This window comes from Ovis aries, chromosome 3 (assembly GCF_016772045.2).
Source record: "Ovis aries strain OAR_USU_Benz2616 breed Rambouillet chromosome 3, ARS-UI_Ramb_v3.0, whole genome shotgun sequence".
NCBI classification, from domain to species: domain Eukaryota; kingdom Metazoa; phylum Chordata; class Mammalia; order Artiodactyla; family Bovidae; genus Ovis; species Ovis aries.
This window is the reverse complement of record NC_056056.1, coordinates 60,726,148-60,740,806: the sequence shown is the minus strand read 5'-3', so window position 1 is coordinate 60,740,806 and position 14,659 is coordinate 60,726,148. Positions and strand designations below refer to the sequence as shown.

Sequence of the window (14,659 nt, the reverse complement as noted above, 5' to 3'; positions counted from 1 at the left end):
CTTAGCGACCCCATGGACTCCTCCGTCCATAGGATTTTCCAGGCAAGAGTACTGGAGTGGGGTGCCATTGCCTTCTCCGTAAACACACTTACTGATTAGCTTAACACAATAGAATAATTATATGGTTGAATTTTTGTACAACTCTTGTTCTTCAGAGAATACCTTGTGTGTACTTCTATAAATAAAACAATAAATGTACTACAAAGTGTAAAATAATAAATACACAAACTGATAAACAAAAGATCTTGCTCCCTTGAACAAGACCCAAAAAAAATTATTTGGCATGCATTAAATTCTCTCCTGTTAATGTCTCTGAGAGCCCAATTTTTAAAATTGCAACATAAAATGTGTATTGCAAATTAAATTCTCTTTATTCTCGAATTATATTTATTCAAACACTAAGCATTAATTACAGTGTATCACAAATTAATTACAGTATATCACAAAAACTAGTTTATACTAATCCACGTCATCAAAAGTGAAAGGAACTGTAAACGGGTTCAGTGTGAAACAAAAAGGACAAATCACTAATTATGACTTGAACTGCTTTGAATGCTAAGGATTCAATTATTTCCAGATGCTAAACAGACACACAGAAACTGGTCCACCACCTTACTGTCAACAGGGCACAACAATCTGGTACCAGATGTAGCAGAGGTCAACAAACAGAAACACTGCATTTGGAAAAGATTAAAAAACACATCTATTGGGAAGTAAAATACAGTTTACATTTCAAAAGAAACAAACTAAAGAAACACTTTGAACAGACTATCAGGATAAAAAACAAACCTGCAAAATGCCTGATCCGGGCTGACTTACAGTATCCATCATGAATCCAGGCAAAGGAGTTATTTGACTAAATAAATCTTTCCTAGGTTAAAATGTAATGGAATACTGCATTTACAACATTATCAACTTAAAAAAGGGAATCAGAAGTATCAGTGGGCTTCCTGACCCCGCATTCCACTAAAAACAGCAATAAGTAATTTCGCTATTTTTTTAAGATAAAAGTCTTCAGCAAATAAATCACATGTAAGCAGAGTTTATATAATCTGCAAATTATGGACTAGTTGACTCCAAAACCATCTGTTTATCCTAAGTAAACCAACAGCATGGCCTCAAGCAGACTCTGGATGACAGCACTATCTCAGGAAGGGTAGATGGAGGGGGGTGGTTGGTGGAGAACTGGGTGCTGACCAGCTACAGCAACCACAGAGCTTTACCACTGGCAAGTGAGACAAGCCCTGCTCAGCAGACACCCTATGGTCTTAGGGCTGTCTCACTCCCCCTGAAATATTTGATGTTTTATTGAAAAAAAAAATTTTTTTTAATTTTTCTGCTGCGCTTTGAGATATGTGAGGTCTTAGTTCCTCTACCATTGACCGAACCCACAGTCCTTGCAGTGGAAGCATGGAGCCTTAACCATGGGACCACCAGGGAAATCCCTCCCTGGGGTATCTGAAATGAATTCTAACTGGCCTGGGGACTTTGCATGGGTCTTCCTCGCACCTCCCACAGAACCCCACACAGAGGCATGACACTCATCTTGGATACGTGTTAACTGAGATGCGGGTCAATCATGAACGGGTAAAGTTACCCGGGCTGGCTGACAAGCTCCCTGAGGGCAGGTCTATCTGGTCTCCCTGTGTGTTTCTGCAGCTTCTGCCATAGCTCCTCTCAAGCCGCCACTCAACAACTTAGTGATGACAAACTGAGGGGTAATCTGATCTGTGAGTCAGCTCAGGATGCAGAAGGCAGCTTTGTCCCATGGTTCAGTGGTTAAGTATTTGGGGGGACAGAGGTTCAATCCCTGGTGGAGGAAGTAAGATCCCACATGCCGAGGGGTACCAAAGCCCGTGCAGCACCACAGCTAGGGTCTGTGCACCACAATGAAAGATCCTGAGTCCACAACTGAGACCCGATGCAGCCAAATAAATTAAAAAAAAAAAAAAAAACAACTACTAGCAGGTGGAGAAGAGCATACGTACCTCTACTGCTCACAGGAAGCCAGACCTTTCAAGCTCACATTTAGACCAGCTATTTATGAAGTTCAGGATGAGGCTGTTTTAATCCAGCCCCTGTTATAATTGGGCTTCCCAGGTGGTGCTAGTGGTAAAGAACTGGCCCGCCAAAGCAGGAGACCTAGGAGACACAGGTTTGATCCCTGGGTCAGGAAAATCCCTGGAGGAGGGCATGGCAACCCACTCCAGTATGCTTGTCTGGAGAATCCCAAGGACAGAGAAGCCTGGTGGGCTACAGTCCACAGAGTCGGAAACCACTAAAGCGACTTGGCACACACTGTTATAATTAAAAGTCAAGACATTACTGCATTCAGGCAAATGGTTTATTTTGAGGAAGGAGGGGATTTCAATACTGTAAATGCAAAGCCCTACAAAAGTCCTGCATCTGTAGTTCCAGAGCTGGGGCATCACCCGACACAGGGCTCCTGCAGCCCATCCCTGTGCCCCTCAGCTGCCCCTCTCCATGGTGGCCAAGTAACACTTGCTCCTTCCACCAGTGTTGGAACTGAATGACACAATGACACACAACAATTAGATACACACAGTGTTACCCAGCCAGCACACCACTGCAAAATTTCCAAGCTTGTCCAAAGACTTATTACTATGACTGTCTAAGAGGTCTTTCCAAAGAGTTACTATGACTCTCTCAGAGGTCTTTCTCTGTGCCCGCAAGGATGGGAGGCTAAGGAAAGAAAAGACTGATTGTACTTTTAACCACCTCTACCAAAAAAAGTTCAAAAACGCCCTGAGTGCTGATTCTGTGTTTATCCTGGTAACAGAACAGGAAGAGAGCAGATAAGAGGCGACCAAGCAAAAGGGAAGAGCAAGGCAACAGGAAATGATTTACAGAAAACAGATCAAGATTAAGCCAAAAAAACTTCTAACTGGCCGCCCTCTGGATATCAAGGCTTCTCTGACTTTCTCAAGTCAGGACCTGCTCATAAGGGAAAAAAAGAAAATGTACACAGAATATCACAGTCCAGACAAGGCAGCTAACAAGCAGCTCTGCCCTGAGCCAGACCCTGAGACTCAGAAACTAACAGCCAAATTATCATTTTCCCCTTCCTTTCCCCTGGATAACGTCTAATTTGTGATATTTTCGTTCTCTCTCCCCTGAAGAGTTTATTTTAGACCTTACAAAAAAGGAAATAAAGCATTCAAAAGCTAACAGATGTGACTCGTTCAAAGAAGAGTAGGCTGAACCTAGAACCTAATAAACTTTAGTAATAACAAAAGAATTTTTTTTCTGTAGACCATCACCAATTGTAAGGATGCTGAGCCTAAGTAAATAGATATATTTCACCAAAACAAACTCTGAAAATCAACTACTTACTACAAGCAATTGATAAGGGACCCCATTACTTTCCTGTTAGTGGATATTCTAAGGAGAACGCATTGTCACCACAGTTCAGCTAGATTTCCTAATGCTTCCTACAAAATCAGCATTTCATATTTCTATGGTCCAAATGGAAGTAGAAAATTTTAAAAACAACGCATCCCCTACTTTTCCACCAACAGATAAACCATGATATGTCAAAGTTTCTCCTTTTTATATTTAACTGCAGAGATGCATAAATACTTTTCAGCTTTCTGTTGTTGTTGTTGTTCAGTTGCTAAGTTGTGTCTGACTCTTTGCGACCCCGTAAACTGCAGCACGCCAGGCTTCCCTGTCCTTCATCATCTCCCAGCATTTGCTCAAATTCACGTCTGTTGAGTCAACAATGCTATCTATCCATCTCTTCTGCTGCCCCCTTCTCCTTTCGCCTTCGGCTTTCTAAATAGGCATTATTTTTCATGTTTATAAAAATTCCAGGGATGGCTGGATGGCAATGATCTCCAAGAGGGCAACTGTATGAAAGAATACATGGGCCATTAACTGAAAGGTTTAAGCCAAGTACAGCAGTACTCACTTAAAATAAGGCTGCTGAAATACTGACATCTTTGGGCAGTTAACCCTTTGAAGTCGGGACTATAATGTACATTGCCAAGACGGGCCAGTATCCCTGGCCTTGACCCACTGGACACCAGGACCACTCTCAAGTCTGGACAACTGGAAAATGTCCCCAGACACTGCCAACTGTCCAGAAGGGCAGAACCACCCCCAGCTGAGAACCACTAATTTATATACAAGAGTAGTGGGTCAAGTCTCAAATTTCTTTAATATCAACATTTGAAAAGGTATTTTTATTTTGTATTTGCAAAAGTGAATCACTTATTTCTCAATCCAAACCTAGCAGCTAGGAAAATCCAAACACAGATGGGAATTTGCACCATGCTGCACTATGAGAAAATGCACTATGTTGAAAACATTTTCTGCTCTTGATGATAACAACCCTCTCTGATCTGAGACATGAAGAAAAAGAGGATCTCCTTCCTCCAGAAAGGGCACCCTTCCCTCTCCTCCCTCCACTCAGCCCTGAGCTGTGGGTGCAAGGCACAGACAAGTTCAAGCAGCAACAATTAAACACCAGAGTCCTCACCTGGGATCCTCAACAGAGCCTCAGTTCCATGCAGGCCCCCCTCAGCATGACAATGACAACAGCAGAGGGTCTGCTGTCCTTCCCCTACTTTTTTTTTTAAGAGGATAATTTCTTTATAGTCACTTCTGAGTCTTACCTCCTGAACCGCATGAAACAGACCTATGAAGGAGACTCCAAGAAGGAAATGAAGCAGTAGATGGCTGAATAAAGGGAGGAGCTTGTACATACAAGCCAGGCTGGTCCATGGACGGCGGTAACTGTACTCCTGAAGAAAAACCATCTGAGTGCAGGTAAGGAAGGCAGGTGGCTGAAGTCGCACCATCAGGGTGGGGAAGTCATACACAAACATGAAATACACAGAAAAGAATCGAAAGAAAGGAAAAGTCTTTTTTTAATATCTGTCTTGCTAGATTCTGTTCCTAAATATATTCCTTAAAAAAAAGCAGTTTGATGAAAACTCACTATTCACCTAGATCCAATGTCCAGAAACTGTTTCTAAAGTAACTCCCTGAATCCCTTGGTATTTCTTGGTCTCTTAAAAATACTCAAGCAGCTTGTGGTTTTTAACACCCGTGTCTCCAAGCTGATTCCCATCACTCAGAGGAACAAGAGAGCTCTTCATCACCAATCCGGCGTGTCCCCGCCCCCAACACACACACACACATTTGAAAACAGGGACATGAACTTTTAAAGGGACTGCCCTTAAAATGAACACAGCTGGTGTTCTAATGAAGCATAATATATATTTTATTAGAAATACTTTTCTAATGAAAATGAGTACTTTTCATCTATCATATTTTATAATTAGTTACATAACTGGTAGGCTATTGATTTGTATAACTTAGGTCTGTATCCAGTGATCTTATCGAACTCTTGTATTAATTCTTAAAAAAAAAAAAAAAAAAATTCCAACAACAACAGAAACAAACCCAGCTGGAAAGAGGGATGGAGAACTGTTCTTTTCTTCTTTGGCCAGGCTCACAAGTAACATCATTAAAATACCTGTTGATTTGCAAACATCCTTAAATGCTCAGCCAAAACTCACAGGCTTACAAAACTATGGCACATCCTTTAAGGAAGATGGATGCAGATGCTGAAGGGCTTGTCCAAGGAGTCAGCCACTGGCGGCTTACTAAGCATCTCACACCCATCTCCCCCTCTTGGAAGGTTCCTCCCCAGCTGGCCGCCCCCACTGCAGCTGGGAGAATTATTAAGCTTGTTTAAGTAAATAAATCTTTGCTGCTACTCCTCCTGGAACATGCCACAGGAGCAGCAGCTGGACTGCAAATCTAAGCCCGTGAATTAAGAGCACCTGCCTGCCTTACAGCCCATTGGAGACCACGGCCTTTCTGACCTGCGAACACACAAAGAACCAGACTCTCAGTTATACCTCAGTTCCATCTGCCCTGAGGGGAGGCTGCCCAGCACAGAGGGCCACAAGGGTCCTCTGACAACAGAAGGGAAAGTTTAGGATGGTCTGGTACTACAAGCCTCGCCTAAGATGGCAGTCAATGTCAAGGTTCCTACCAAGCCCTTGCAACAGCAGTCTTCCAAAACTCCAGAGCACCTGAGAACTCATGAGAAAAGCAAATTCTCAGGCCCCCCTGAAGACACTCTGGGGGGTGGGTGTAGCCATCTGAGTTGGAAGCTTTCTGGGGTGGGCGGGGGGCGGCGGAACAGCTGAGACCCAGCTCTGAGCTGGGTCAGTCTGGGGCTCCCTGCCTGTGGTGCTCAGGAGGCAGGCTGGGGGAGGAGCAGCAAGGCCGGGGATGGTCTCCACTGCACCACCTCCAGGGCACACCCACCAGGACCGCTGGAGCAGCTGAGGTTGCTCGTGTGTCCTTCCAGAGTCCAGGGCTGATAAGAGGTCCAGAATGAGTGACATCCAAGCCCCACCCACTGTCGTGATTCTCCATGATGTTTCCCCAATCCTACACCATCATAAAAGTTTACAGCTCTGTTTATGTCTTTTCTTTTAATGAAGAAATGGTGGCCTGGCTTAGGGGATAAAAGCAAAGCCTCAGCAGTCAGACAGGGTGCGTTTGAATTCCAGATCTGCTGACCAGCTCTGGAACCTTATGCAGCCTAACCTGCTAGGTCTCTCTACTCTCATCTCTGAAGAGAAACACAGCAACCAACCACACTCAACTTCCGTGAGCAATGAATGAGCTAATACTGTGTGTAACATGGTTAGTACCATCACTACAATGTGTGTGATGTGTGTGTCAGAGAAGAACCCAATGATCCCTAAAGTACTATGATTTTAGGACGTCCCTGGTGGCTCAGTGGTGAAGAGTCCACCTGCCAATGCAGGAGACATGGGTTCAATCTCTGGTCTGGGAAGATCCCACATGTCTCGGAACAACTAAGCCCATAAGCCACAACTACTGAGCCTGTGCGCTAGAGCCCGGGAACTGCAGTTACTGAGCCCATGTGCTGAGAGCCCTAAGAGCCCGTGCTGTGCAACAAGAGAAGCTGCCGCAGTGAGAAACCCTTGCACCAAAGACAGAGAAAGCTGGAAAAGCAACAAAGACCCAGGACAGCCAAAGTAAATATATAAATAAATATTAAACAAAAACTATGACTTTAGATTCTGTACTTAGAAATTAAGTACTTGACATATATCAGAAGTACACTGAAAACTAACACCCCAAAACAGTTATTTCACATTGGTAATTTAACCTTTAGAATTCAAAATACATTTTAAAACGTTTGTAAAATATACAAGCATTCTGATTATAGGTAAGCAAATCAGGTTCTAGTATTCTAAACGTGCGTGAGTACATGGAATATTACAGTCTTCCTTAGCACGACAGAGATTATACCTTTCCGCTAAAGAATAATAATTACCATGATTATGATTCCAGGTTGCTCTCACTATGTCTTCTTAGCTATCTCAACTTAGGAAAACACAGATTACATGGAGCTTGAATCATGAAAGCGTACAGACCTGTGCTCTCCTACACAGAGTCACCGGTCTCAAGGGGCCAGTAAACACCCCAGCGTGGGGAGGGAAGAGGCATGCCACGGATGAAGAATGCACACAGGGTGTCGCAGGCTGCACATGAACAGAACAATGTGCACCGTCTCATTAAGAGGGTTTTACGTTGAACACTGGGAATAAAAGTATTGTGGCTCTACCGGGTAAAAGAATACATTGTGAAAATTAATTTTGCTTGTTTCTTCTTATATCTTTAACGTGGTTACTGCTGTTGTTGTTTATTCACTCATTCCTGTCCCACTCTTTACAATCCCGTGGACTGTCGTCCCAGGCTCCTCTGTCCATGGGATTCTCTAGGCAAGAATACTGGAGTGGGTTGCTGTTTCCTTCTCCAGGGATCTTCCCAACCCAGGGATCCAACCCCTCTCTCCTGTAGTGGCAGGCAGATTATTTCCCACTGAACCACCAGGGGAGTCCAATGTGGCTACCAGACATTTAAAATCCCATCTGTGACTCACATGTGTATATTTGAAGGGGACAGCACTGTTCTTAACAATTGATTTCTTCAACGGGTGTTTGCAGGAAATACTCCATGTTAAAAAGACATAGCATTTTGGCACCAGCTTCTCCTCCTTCCTTAAGGGTCCAGCACAGTTTCGGGGTACAAAGCTGCTGTGTGTCATGAGGCTGTTATTACAAGGGTAGCAATGAATCAGCCCCGAAGTACACACGTCTTTAAAAATAAGCTGACGATAAACGCTGGTATTCTGTTATCACAACGAGCAGGCTTTGACTCAGTGTGTACAGGGTGGGAGGTGTACATAGAGGCTGGGGGAGCAGGGAGGAGCCCATGGTGCAGGCCCTTGCTGAGCACCGGCGACACTGACCTGAGGGCAATGGAGAGCCAATGCTGGGACCACAGCCAGGTGTGGGTACCAGGGCGCAGTGATCAGGCAAGTGTGGTAACAGAGGGGCTGCCAGAGCCAGTGAGAGAGGAGTTAAGTACCTCAGGCGCAGATGGAAGAGATCTTCAGGGGTAAAACTGATAAGATGTGGGATTTGGGAGGTGAGAGAGAATCCAGGATGACACAGTGAGGCAATGCTGGGGACATTAACCCAAAGGCAGGTCAGGAGATAGTACTCCCAGCCAAGAGGTTCAGAATTTCCAGGGGAAATGAGCCGGGAGAAGTCGCGTGATTCACTTGAATGACCGAGTGAGTCATGAATGGACAGGTTTGCAGTTGTGGTCACACAGGTGACCACCTGGAACAGCTCATGCTGGCCCTGGCCAGAAACACACATGTGATCGGGGTGGATATTACCAAACCCGCCTGCACCTGCCTGGCTCCCGGTGAACCCACAGTCACAGGGCAGTCCCAGTGATGCTCCCAGCCGTGGGTTCCATCCACAGGAAACACCTGCGTCTCCACACGAAATTCAACACTTGCATATAGCTCCTATTTGACGCTGATCCTGGTCCCAAAACCATGCTGCAGCTGAGCCAACATGGGCTAAGGGAAATGTCCACAAAGGGCCTCAGTCAGGGCTGTCCTCTCTCCTCAAGACCTGAAGCATCTGGGCCCGGCGCCCGCCTACCACAGCAGTACGAGGCTTTGTGAGGGAAACTGAGCTGTCACCTCCCTCCTGCCCCAGTGGTGTTTTCAAGCACTTGGGAAACAGAAGCCATGAGATGCCCTAAAATCATCAGCCTGGTTTTGAAGAATGACAGTCGTGGACAGAACTGTTTGTCCCCGTACTCAAGTGCTGAAGCTCTCACCACCCAAGTGACTCATCTGGAGACAGAACCTCTGTAGCAACTGAAGGTTTAACAAGGTCAGAAGGGTGGGGCCCTAACCCAAGAGGAGCAGCGACCTCCTAGGAAGAGGGACAAACACACAGAGCACCTGAGGACACAAGTGAAGGCAGCCAGTGGAGCCTGGAAGAGAGCCTCACTGAGAACCTAGTCTGCCCGCACCTTGATGACCACTTTGCAGCCTCCAGAAGGGCGAGAAATCAGTTTCCTTTTGACGCTCAGTCTGGATCTGTGAGGACAGTCTGAGTGGACGTGCATACGCTAAACCAGGACAAGCGCCCTTCAGCCCACAGAGAACATCCAGGCCAACGAGGCTCAGACACTGAAACCGGGACATGAGGTCACCTACTGACCCTGGTCCCACCAACAGCCAGGCAGGGGCCACACGCTTGGTCCCATTGGGACCTGGCAGCAGATCCACAGCCTCCCCAGGACCACCTCACCCAGCACCTTTGAGGTCACCTCCTCCTGAGCAGGGCAGGGGGCTCTGTCACCCTGCCACTGTCCCTGGGCTCCAGGGTCCTCACACTGATGTCAAGGCCAGAGCCCAGGTCCCCACGTTCTCTTTATGGTGGCGAATGGGAAAGTAATTGGTAAACTGTAATCTAATATCGGAACACGAGCATCTATTATTTTTATCCGACTTTGGCATTTCAGATCTACGTTAACCACTGACCAGCAAAAACACCCCACTTTCCAAAACTGTCTCAAAAAGAGAAACTGCAGTATTTCCCTTCTGAGTGCACTTGAAGCTTCTTTTCTTAAAAACATTTTAAAACACAAATGGTACACAAAGAAGTAAAAGGACACTAAATGACCAGCTTCCCGCGGTCAGGATAATAAATGCTCTGCCCAGAGTTTCCAGTTCAGGTCAACATGCACAGACACTCTACTGAAAAGTTAAATATTCAGTCATCCCACCAGGGGGTTATGCAGTTGGGTTTGTTTTTCATCTTGCCTTTTCTCTCTTTTTTTTTCTTTTAGTTTTAGGTTCAGGACTATAAATGATTCATTAGACAGATAACTTCTCAAACAGAGAGGCCACCAGACCAAATCCCCCCATTGTCTGGGCCTGGATGCACTGCAGACAAAACCTTATGAACCTAGAGCCTTAATGACTGACAGAATTCAACATTCACGTGCTCAATCAGGATTTTCTCGAAAGAACACAAAGAATCCACAGGGCCAACTGTGACAAATGTCTGTGTGTGTGTTGTTAGGGCAGGGAGAGGGAAGCAGTTATAATTGACGAATGTCGATTACACCTTCAGAAACTGACATACTTTGAGATCCATTCAAAACGAAATGCAGAAGAAAACAGTCTAATTTTCAAAACAATGCCACTAAAATGGCCTAAAGAAATAAACTATTTTTATTTCGGCTGCATACTTTCAAAACTGTTAAAAGGCTGTCCTGTCCTTCTAAGCTGCCTTAACTCAAGCATTTAGCAATATCATCACAGTATCACTTTGAGCCTCTGAAAACATGGGGTTTCCATCACTCATTTGAGGAAAGAGAAACCATTTGGAAGTGCCATTTGCCACTCATCTGGATGGGAAAATTAATTTCAAGCCTTGGGGTTGAGCTGTGGGAGTTTCCTGTCCATTTTTGAAAAGTCAGCTTACTAGACTTCCAAACATGGTCCACTGCCCTGCCATGCAGTTCTAGGGAGCAGCCTTCAGTTCCATTCTTCGTGTGGGACAAACATGTGTGGCCCTCGCCCTCAGCTCACACTGCTGGCCACGCTGGGTAGTTACAAGCATGCATATCCTGGAGAATTGTGTAACACAGCCTCATCCAGTTGGGGGCAACTGAAGTGACCAAGGAAGAGGATCTGGTCATTCCAGACAATCAAGAAGACTTTAGGGTATTTTAAAAGGTTATCCAGGGCTTCCCTGGTGGCTCAGAGGTGAAGAGTCTGCCTGCCAATGTAGGAAACACAGGTTTGATCCCTGGTTCAGGAAGATCCTACATGCCGTGGAGCAACTAAGCTCACGTGCCACAACTACTGAGCCTGTGCTCTACAGCCCAGGAGCGGCAACTACTGAGCCCACATACAGTAACTACCGAAGCCTGTGTGCCTAGAGCCCATGCTCCGCAACAAGAGGAAGCAGTGGGTGGCAAGAGAGGCCCAGAGCAATGAAAAGTAAAAAAATTAAAAAGTTATTCAGTTTGTATACACACAAGAAAGATTTTGGGTATGTTTAACATGGATAATAGCGCACTTCTCAAATACCGTGTACATATGATGCATTTGCTGGAAAATCTCAGTCATCGCTTGATGCAAACAACAGAGGCTGGGAAACATCACAGCTTCCAAGAGAGGAGGGATGAAGAGACCTGAAGTGCAAGGCATGTGATAAAGAAAACCTCAAAGTCTGACAAGTGAGCACAGCTACTTGAAATCACCTTAATCAGGCCCCACATTAAGTGGGGAGAGAAGGTACTGGGTCAGTCTGTTCTCTGGACGCAATTCACCACCCGACTTCATCCCATGTTCCAGGAGCAATCCCGCAGCGTGTCTAGGGAGCAGCTGAGAAGCTTGAAGCCCAGATGAGGCCTCTTTGGTACCACCAGCTTACCACCGCTTTAAGTTTCCAATTTCAGCCTCAGCTAGCTGCAGCCAGAGGACCGCTAAAATCTGGCAACTTTGTTCAGTCAATGCTGCTGCTGCTGCTGCTGCTGCTAAGTTGCTTCAGTCGTGTCTGACTCTGTGCAACCCCAGAGACGGCAGGCCACCAGGCTCCTCTGTCCCTGGGATTCTCCAGGCAAGAGTATTGGAGTGGGTTGCCATTTGCATTCTCCCTCAATTAACACTACATCTAATCAACCTGGAGAGGAGAAACATCAATGTAGGATTTTCCCTCCCGGTCACTGCTTCAGAATCATGGTTAACACTCACATCTGGGGAAACCCCTGTTCCGACCACCTAAAAACCTACATGGACAGCTCAGTCTCGCAGTTGAACCCACTTCATCTCCTGTGCACCACTGCCCTCCTATTTACTAAACCCTTGGCCCAGGCTCGATTCCTGTTATTAATTTACCCGTTTATTAATATCTGGGGACACCCGGTAAGTGAATTACGGGTAGTGTTTGGAAATAAAGTTTAGGTCCGCTGTGATAACTCAAAGCACCAGAGTGATTTCATTTTCAGTCTCTTTTAGCCTTGAAAAGCCCTGTTGCCAACGATACCTGATGCAGAGGGACAAAACACGCCTCAAATTACTCTCATTCCTACTAAATCCCTTTGGCGAAGCCGAGGAGGAAGCCGGGCAGGGACCAGGCGGGACTCTGCTACCTCGGGGTTCCCACCCCAGGCCACACCCCGTAGCCTCTCGGGGTTCACTTTCTTTGGGGTCAAGGGCAGGAGTGGGCCTGCGCGGGCCCAGCGCTGAGGCCTGCTCATCCCCTGCGCATACCCAAACTTGCCAGGCTCAGCCCCAAACCTGTTGGCAAAATAAACAAAGGCAAACACAGGGGACCCGACCTAGCCTGAGTGCCAGAGGTCGCCCCGCGCCGGCTCCAGCTTTGTCCCCACGCGGACGAGCTGCCAGTGAGCCCAGAGCCCCGGCACACGCGCAGCCCTTTCAGGGCGACCGCCACGGTCCACACACGAAAGCGCTTTGCAATCACGCCCCCCACTCGCTCCACGCCGAATGCGCTCACGAGGGAGTTACCGTCTACGCCTACAATCACACACCGAATTCTTCCAGAACCGCTGGGTGGTTCGATCGCCCAGAATAAGCTACCAGGGCAGCGCGATCGTGAGAAACTTTGTTTCCGGGGCCGGCGATCCCCGGTCGGACGCGGAGCCCGGCACGAAGCGCCTAGGGGCCGCGGGAAACCTCCCGGACGCCAAGTGACAGCAGCTCCGCGCGGGGTCGCCAACAGTCCCGATCCCAGAAGTTGTGCGGGCCGCGCTCGCCTCCCGGTCCTGCCTGCGCGGGGCCGGCGATCCACGCGGTCCTCGCCGGCGGCGCGCCCGGCCTCCCCGGTCCCCGCTCCGGGACCACCGCGCAGGCCTGCCCCGCCCGCCCGACCCGGGGAGGGGGCGAGCCGGAGGTGCCCGCAGCCGCGAGGCCAGGCCGCGCAAGCGACCGGGCCCCCAGCCCCGGCTCCGGCCCCGGCGCGCCCCGCCCCGGCTGCCCCGCAACTCCGCGAGCCGCCCAAGTTGACGGCCTCCGCCCGGGCCCCAGCCCCTGAGCCCCGACCCTCGGGCCCCAGCCCCCGGCCCCCGCTTACCTCGCGCGCCGCGCGCCGAGGCCGGGGCAGCGGCGCGGGTCCCGGGCGGCGGCCGCCCTGCGCCCGCCCAGGCGCCGCTCTTTGTCTGCGCCGCTCGCTCCTCCCGCCGCTCGGCCGACGCTCCGGCCCGGGCGGACCCCGCGGGCCCGGCCGACCCCCGCCGCCGAGCCCAGCGCCCGCCGGCCCGCTCGGCTCCGGCCTCGCTCCCGCCGCGGCGCCCCCGCCCCTCCCGGCTGCGCCCGCCGCGCGCCCTTCCTCCTCCTCCTCGTCCTCCTCCGCTCCGCCCAGTGACGCCGCCGGGGCCGCCCAGGCCCGCGCGCCCGCCGCCCGGGACCCACCTGGGCGCGCACGGCGGCCCGGCTCGGGCGGCGCCGGGGCTGGCTCGAGGCTCAAACGCGGGCGCCGCCCGGCCCGGAGGACCCTGCGCGGGGCCGGGCCGGGCCGGGCGCCGAGGGGAGGGGAGGCCCAGCTCCGACCCTGCGCGTCCGGGAGCGAATAGGAAGACGGGAGAGGCGAGAGCAGCAGCAGCCCGGCCTCGAAGGACCGACGGGTGGTCTGTCCATCCCCTTTTTGTTTGATTTTCTTATCAGGACGCGCTGGGGCTTGGCCACCGCCCCCTCTCCCGGAAGCCTTCCCACGGCACCCTCGGCGGAGCAGGCCTGCGGTCCATCAGAAAAGTGACTTACAGAAAAATGTCACTTCCTCCGTGTAGTTGCTTCTGGGCATTTTTATTTATTTGCCTCGTATCTATTTACTTTCCCAACCAGACACTTTTTGACTCCCTCGTTATCGTCGGAAGCAGTTCTTAAAAGCAGAAGAGGAAACCACAATGTCTGTTCCTCCCTCTGTGTCCAGCTCAAACCCGCCCACAGGGCGAAATCCTGGGTGGAACTGCAGGAATGTAGGTCCCAGGAGTTGTCACTGGTGGTGGGACCGTCGGGCCGCCTGGCCACATGCTTACCTGTAAACACACTTGGAAGACTGAAACCCAAGAGGAGGGGCAAGACACAGGGTTCCTTAAACAGGCACATGTATCCAGATGTCTGTCATCAATCTCCCCCCACGTGGCTTCCCCAAAGGAAATCCTACTATTCAAATGATTCTGATATCCTGGTGGAATAGGCCGGATCCATGTTAATGAGGGTCTTCCTTAGGCTCCT

General features: G+C 49.0%; 1 protein-coding gene across 4 annotated transcripts in view; it reads right to left on the bottom strand.

The window, feature by feature from the left end:
* NCK2 (NCK adaptor protein 2) overlaps positions 1 to 14,306 on the bottom strand; it is a 118,753-nt gene extending 104,447 nt beyond the window's left edge. For 2 of the 4 annotated variants that reach the window (XM_060412121.1, XM_027966777.2), the window contains exon 1: positions 13,500 to 13,707. The gene's annotated coding sequence lies outside the window, so the exon portion shown is untranslated. Of the gene's footprint in view, positions 1 to 13,499; positions 13,708 to 13,837; positions 14,057 to 14,185 lie in introns of those variants that run through there. The other 2 variants (XM_060412122.1, XM_042246089.2) reach the window with 2 other exon arrangements.
* Positions 14,307 to 14,659: the final 353 nt, after the last annotated feature.